The following is a 7,496-nucleotide window of genomic DNA, read 5'->3' as shown; positions in this document are numbered from 1 at the left end:
ATGTAATACCTGTCTCTGTAGGACCCAAATAGCATGACAGCTTGTAGGGAGAGGACAGTTTTATTCAATTCTATCATTAGGAATTGTTGTGGTATTTTTGAAGTTATAATATATGAAAATTTCTTTTATTTTTGTTTGAGTTGTTATTTACGTTTTTTTAAGGAAAAAGAATCTGATATACCCATCAACTTTATCATTTAGAGTTGATATATCTTTTGTCATGAAAGTGGCTCATATATAACCCCTACTTGTAAGCAAATGATTCACATATACTCTTTTCCTCTAACGAAAATGAAAAAAAATTAATCTAAATTTTTATTATTCTTTTTTAAAAAATATAATCCCATATGAGTAAATTTAATCCTCGTCAAACATATTTTTTTGATTTTTTTTATATTTCAATGACTAATTTATAATTATTATTTTGATAATCAAATTTATTTATGTTTCACTAATATTCTTGTAAAACTTATTGTAGATGACCAAATTTTTTCTTCGTATACGAAATTAAATTACAATACACACAAAAAAAATAGTTTAAATTTTTTTTCTTTAAGTGAAGGAATGAAAGAAAAAACAAAATAAGAAAAAGAAATTCAAATAATTATAATAAAAGAAGTCAAAAAATAATTTATGCATGAAAAAAATTAAAATATACCTTGAACTTTGATAGAAGAATCATATACACCCCTAAATAATTTTTAAAAAAAATTAGAAGTAATAAATATAAATTTAAAACTAATTTTTTAACTTCCTTTAAATGAAGGGTATATGTGAGCCATTTTGTAACTGCAGCGGTATATGTGAGCCGTTTGTATAACAATAAGGGCATATATGAGTCACTTTTATAACGAGGGGTATATCAGCTCCAAATGACAAAGTTAAGGGGTATATCAGACCCTTTTCCCTTTTTTTAATTTTGATTTTTGAATATGCATAAGTGAAATATTTAAATTTATATAAAATTAAATAAGTAGAAACATATAGCTTACATGATATAATATACGTAAGACGCTATACAAGACACAAAATTGTCTAGGACGCTATGTAAGACGAATGTATATTTTATAAATGTTTATAAGTGTTTACTTGTGAATGCTTAAAATTTAAACAGTTATGATGTCAGCTGAAGTCAAGAACACATTTATGTATTATAAATGGCATGATATATCCTAAACCTTGCTATTTAGAATTGATATATATCTCGTTACAAAGTGACTTACATATAACGAGTTCTTGACTAAAATCATCCCGTAACTATGACTCAAATCTAATGTACACTCTTATATTATATAAGTGAGTAAAAAACATCCTTATACTATCTAAAAAATAACAAGTTTCATCCTTCAATCTATTCTTTTAGGAAACTGATTGAACCAGTAATTTTTTTTTTAATTTGGTCATGTTATAGATAGAAAATAAATATTTATTCTCATATTTTAAATTATGTGAGTTGTTAGTTTATATGTTTTTGCATCATCAAGAAGTTGACTAGCAACAGTACGCAAGTTTTGAAATATTTATATAATAGATAAAAAAATTAAATCAAATATATTTCTATCGTTATAAAATGAGACATAAATATTATATGTCATCTTGCGGAAGTAATAATAATTTAAAATTTCTTTTTACAATTTTTAAAAGATCCTATATTTTTGACTTCTTAGATTGACTTTTTTATTGCTATTTTATTTTCTTCTTTCATTCGTATAAAAAATATATGAAATAAAAGAAAGAAGTGCGATTGAAAAATAAAGGAAAACTAATTTTTTTTCCTGTCTATAAATTTAATCATTAAAAAAATACAGAATAATTTTTTACTCAAAGAAACAAAAAGGGAAAAAAAAGTGTGAGAAGGATCTAATATATCTATATAACATAAAATTGAGAAGAAGCTATCTATCTTCTTCCAACGAATTATAAAAATTCTGAGAGATTCTTCAATAGTGGTATCTAAAAGTATTCGATTTATTATACATCAATTATATGTTCTTTCATTTTAATTTATTTATTATATTTTTTAAATAGTTGTTCTTTTTTTTTTAATGACAGGGGAAATTCATAGTCGTTATTACTTTTGAGTGCGCATAGGGTAGAATGTCGCTTTTATGTAATAGCTCGCAAATCACATAGGAGAGAGGCAACTCGCACTAGATAAGCCTGGTGCGACGAGCTCCACCCAGAAGGCAACCTGGTCTACTCAGAAGACAATCCCCTTACTTTCGCTGACAAGAAATTTCGAACTTGAGACCTCTAACATGGAACTCCCAAATTCAAACCAGTGAGCCACCCCGAAGGTTATTGAATTTAACTAATTTCTAAAACTTATTTAAAATTAAAAAGAAATATATTTTGAAACTACTTACATATTTTTAATTTAAAATATTTTATATTTTTTTATATTTTATGTTAAGTTAAAATAGATAAATACGTAAACGAGAGGAATAATAAATTGATAAAACGAAATTGTTATCGAATACAATAACTTGGAGAAGACGTATTACAATAACATTAGATAATTATCACATTTGTTGACGGTCTTCATTTCCAATATAATACTACCTCTACTTCTTGTTTCCCAAGAAAGTCTTATCAGAAAATTAAAATATAATATCTCTTGAATACTTTGACGTTTAACAATATTTTATCAAAATATTTAGGGCTAAGATAAGGTGTTAAAAAAATGGACGCCACCAACTCTCAATTACCTGTTAAGGTCATGTTTTCTATAACATATTCATTATAATTTTATTTTTAAAAAAATCAAAAAAATAATTACATGAAAAAAAGTTATTTAATAGAGTTGATGGCTTAAAATTTTAATTGTGTGTATTTGTTTAATAAGCATATTTCTTTTTAGATTTTTGAGATATAAAGTTGATAATAATTTTATTATAAATCAAAATCTCGTTAATAGTAATGTTCGTGACCTACGAAATCTTTTTAAAAAAAGAATGTGCATTATATATATTTCATTCAGTAGCACTTTTCAACTTTTGATTATCTTTTTATTGACCAATATATATTTTTTATTACAAAATACAATTATAAATATATATGAATAGAGGTGATAAATAAGTCGATTAAATTAAATATGAATAAAAAAATAAATTAAATTAATAAATATGCAAGTTATTGATCCACTTTAAAAAATTTGGATTCATGCTAAGGCAAGTAGTATATCATCAAGATCTACTTTTGGCACTATACTTGTTAGTTACTCCCTCTCCATCTATGTGCACTATTTGAATTTCGAAAGCCACTTTCATCTTAACCGTGAATTCAGACATAATTTTTTTTTTAAAATAAAATTTACATAATTAAGAATTACATAAAAATATTATAAGCCATCATAGTTTCAAGACATTTAAAACATACATGAAAAAGTTGCAAAAAAAACTTGTTTGTATTCGAAATTTAGAAGTGTCAAATAATAAATTGAGATGGACAAATATTTTTTTATTTGAATTCAAAATATTAAAAACATCACATTGACATCTTCTTATTTTAAGGGAGAAATTCTAGTAATTAATGATCTGTTGTCATGCGATACTATATCATGATATGGGATCATGATATAGTATCATAATATGGAATCATAAGAAGAAATTAAAGTTTTATTTGAACAGGCAATATATAATTTTGGTGTTGTATATTTGCTCATAACCATAAAATTTTCATAAGTCTAAAACTATTAAAATAATCTCAATTGTTTATTCAATATTATCAAATAAACAAAAAAAAATCATAAAATCGTATAATAAATTATTACAAAGTTATTTGTTCTCCACCTAAGTAATTATTTCATCAATATATTTGAGTAAAAATAAAACACTTTTCACGGGCTCTTCAAGATTTTATTACTCAACATCGTGAAGTGTGAGTTAAAGTTACTATATGTTGGTAAGAAGAGAAAAGACATAAATACACCATCGAAGTTGTCTCATATTTTCATAAAGACACCTAAACTTTAAAAGTGTCCTATAACCCCACTAAACAACTATATATCATTGTAAATGGGTCATTTTTACTCATTCCCTCGTCTACGTCGTTCGCGTGTTGTTCACTCCCTAGGATAGAATATACTCAACCCGACCCTTATCTTTTGAAGAAAATTCGTCTATGTTCTCTTCTCATCACTCATCACCAGATTAGGTAAAGAAATGGAAACATCCATGGAAAAGCCAAAACTCTTATAAACACATAGGCACTTAATAAGACAAGAAACCTCTCTGATAAGTGAATGCAACTGAAACGGCATCATTTCTACTGGAAATCTGAGAATCTCCCTTCGTCTTTGTCAAGTATATCTATTGCCTCATCTATTAAATCGAACGGAATGGTGTTCGTTCTCACCATTGTGTCGATAATAATCTTCTGGTTAGAGCTTGTGTTCTCATCTTGAAGTATGAAAAGCAAACTCAAAATCGAATGCATTGGTCGTCTCATTCCATTGTTCATTACCTTTCGAAACAAATTTCTTGCCTGGCTTGCCTTCACGGCATTCTCCTTAGCCTGTTGCAACAAACCTTTCCTCGCTTCTGGTTTCTCCCTCATTAATTGTGACTCTTCAAGAACCATCGTATAGGAATAGCGCCACAGCCAGCAACTACTTCCACTATCTCCATCTCATTATGGCTCTAATCATCATTTGCACTCGGAATAACAAAAATTAAAATAGCATAAAGAGTGTCAAACAACTCAGGCGTCACACTTTTGAAATCCGAAGCAACATAGTTCTTTCTATGAAAATCAAAATATTAGGGCTATCACATCTATTTTGGGTTTAAATTGGGGAAGATGACATAAATTGATTAAATAATTGATAATAAAGAAAGGAAATGACATGTGGCACTTTTAAGCTGGTCAATGAAAGTGAAAATTGGTCCATGACGCGCCTAACGTGCGTGTAAACAACCTAGACGAGGGAATGGGTAAAAATGACTCATTCACAATGATATATAGTTGTTTAGTGGGGTGATAGGACATTTTGAAAGTTTAGGTGTCTTTATGCAAATATGGGACAACTTCGATGGTGTGTTTATGTCTTTTCTCTTGGTAAGAATAATAAATTTTAAAAATTAATGATGTGATTATAAATTTTATTCACATGTGAAATAAATGGTTAGTAGATATAAATGTGTGATTGTTTTAACAAAATATAAATTCGTGGATCAATTTTTGTATTAAAATAACTCAAATCATGATGTGGTATTCCCATATGATTCAGTATCATGATTTTTGGAGAATATGGTATCCCATCTCATAATATAGAATCATGTTATGAAATTAACATAAAATCGCATGTCCAAACGCTGATTACATCTCACAATATCATGATATGATATCACATGGCCAAACGCCTATTAAATAAGTATAATATTCAATTGAAATTATTTTTCACTTAAAATGTTTTTTTGTATGAGATGTCTTTTCTTTCATAAAATTACTTATTTTTTAGGAAAAGATTTTATAAAAATGATTTTCAGCTGGTTTTTGGTTGGATAGTGACAAATTCTTCCGAAAATGTTGATTACATCGGATTATGTTTTGGTGAATTATTTTAAAGGGTGATTTTTTTGTTGGTTATACTAGAGATATGAAGTTAAAACTTGAGATAATTATAAAGGAAAATGATTTCGGTCCAAAAGTTAGAAAAATCATTTCCCTTTTGTGATATCAAGTTGTCTTAGACTTAAGTAAGAAAAAGACTAATTCTTGATGAAGAATTCTAAAGAAATATGGAAATTTTCCATGCTAGTTTTTAAAAACTATAGATTTACTTCAAAAATTCTTTAAATATTTCAGAGAATGATTTATTTATATGATTCAAAAATAATGAAATCTATTTCAATGTTTATCCATTATAATCATTTTTTTGGGATGATCCTCTATAACACTAGTAAACTTAGTGAATATAACATTATAATTCAAGTGATCAATTAATTATGACACAATTTAAATTACAAGTTAACTATGGAATATAAAAGACATCCTTCAATCTCATCAAACCTTTTTAATTAGTGGCTGACCAAGATATTTTAATTAGTAGCCACCAAGATACTCCCATCTAGTAACCCAATGACATTTCAAAATGTCCCATTCACCTTGCAACTTGCTCAAACTACTTGTCACATGATTGGTGGGCTCCATGTCAACAATTGAAGGCTTATATAAATCTAGGGAAAAGGTATACCTCAACTTTGTCATTTAGAATTGATATACCCCTGTTATAAAAATGACTCATATATTTCTTATTTATAAACAGATGATTCACATATATTCTTTTCGTCTAATGAAAATGAAAAAAATAATCTATTTTTTAATTATTTTTTCTAAAAAATATAATCCCATATGAGTAAATTTAATTCTCGTTAAACATATTTTTTTAACTTTTTTTTGTTTCAATGACTAATTTAAAATTATTATTTTAATAATTAAATTTATTTATATTTCACTAATATTTTTGTAAAACTTATTGTAGATGACAAAACTTTTTTCTTCGAAAACAAAAATCAAATTACAATATAGATCAAAAAAATAGTTTTAACTTTTTTTTCTTTAAACTAAGAAATGAAAGAAAAAAAAATAAGAATAAGAATAAGAAACTCAAATAATTATAATAAAAAGAAGTCAAAAAATAATTTATGTATGAAAAAAATTTAAATATACCTTGAACTATGATAAAAGAATCATATATACCCCTAAATATTTTTTAAAAAAAATAAAAAATAAAAATACAATTTTCAAAATTAATTTTTTTAACTTCCGTTAAATGAAGGGTATATGTGAGCTCATTTTGTAACGGCAGGGGTATATGTAAGCCGTTTGTATAACGATAAGGGCATATATAAGCCACTTTCATAACAAGGGGTATATCAACTCCAAATGACAAAGTTGAGAGGTATATCAAACTCTTTTCCCTTAAATCAAACCATCTAGCTTGTGATTCGTAGAGACGAATCCAGGATTTGAAGACTTCGGATGCACCAAAACTACTTTAGCTTAAATATGAGCTCTAAGATAAACTTAAAATAAAAAATAGTGAAATAACGCTTAAGCTAGATTTATACCCAAACTGGCAAGTGGTTCCTTAAGCTTTTACATATGCTCCGTATGAGTAAACTGTTAATTATATATCCTAAGTTCTGTCATTTTCTCAAAATAGATATACATATATAGCATGACTTTTTCTGTCTGAAGCTAACGGGTGCATGTATACTTTCATTTATAGGGGTAGATCCGCCTCTTGGCATTCGTACGCGGTTTCAGAGACTTCAATATTCCAATCATCAGACGTGGGTTCGATGTACTTTTGTCCTTGGTCACACAATATTGACCCAAAAATTGTATTAGGATATCCTCTTGCAATACAAAAACCATGACTTATCCCCCATCATTCGTTCCATGCAAATCCCTTTCACATATTATTCATGTATCAACTTTGAATAAATTTTGTTCAAGGCGAGTGCAATGTTGGTTCCTCGACTTCCTCT

This window comes from Solanum lycopersicum, chromosome 4, assembly GCF_036512215.1.
Source record: "Solanum lycopersicum chromosome 4, SLM_r2.1".
Classification (NCBI taxonomy): domain Eukaryota; kingdom Viridiplantae; phylum Streptophyta; class Magnoliopsida; order Solanales; family Solanaceae; genus Solanum; species Solanum lycopersicum.
This window is presented reverse-complemented; position numbering follows the sequence as displayed.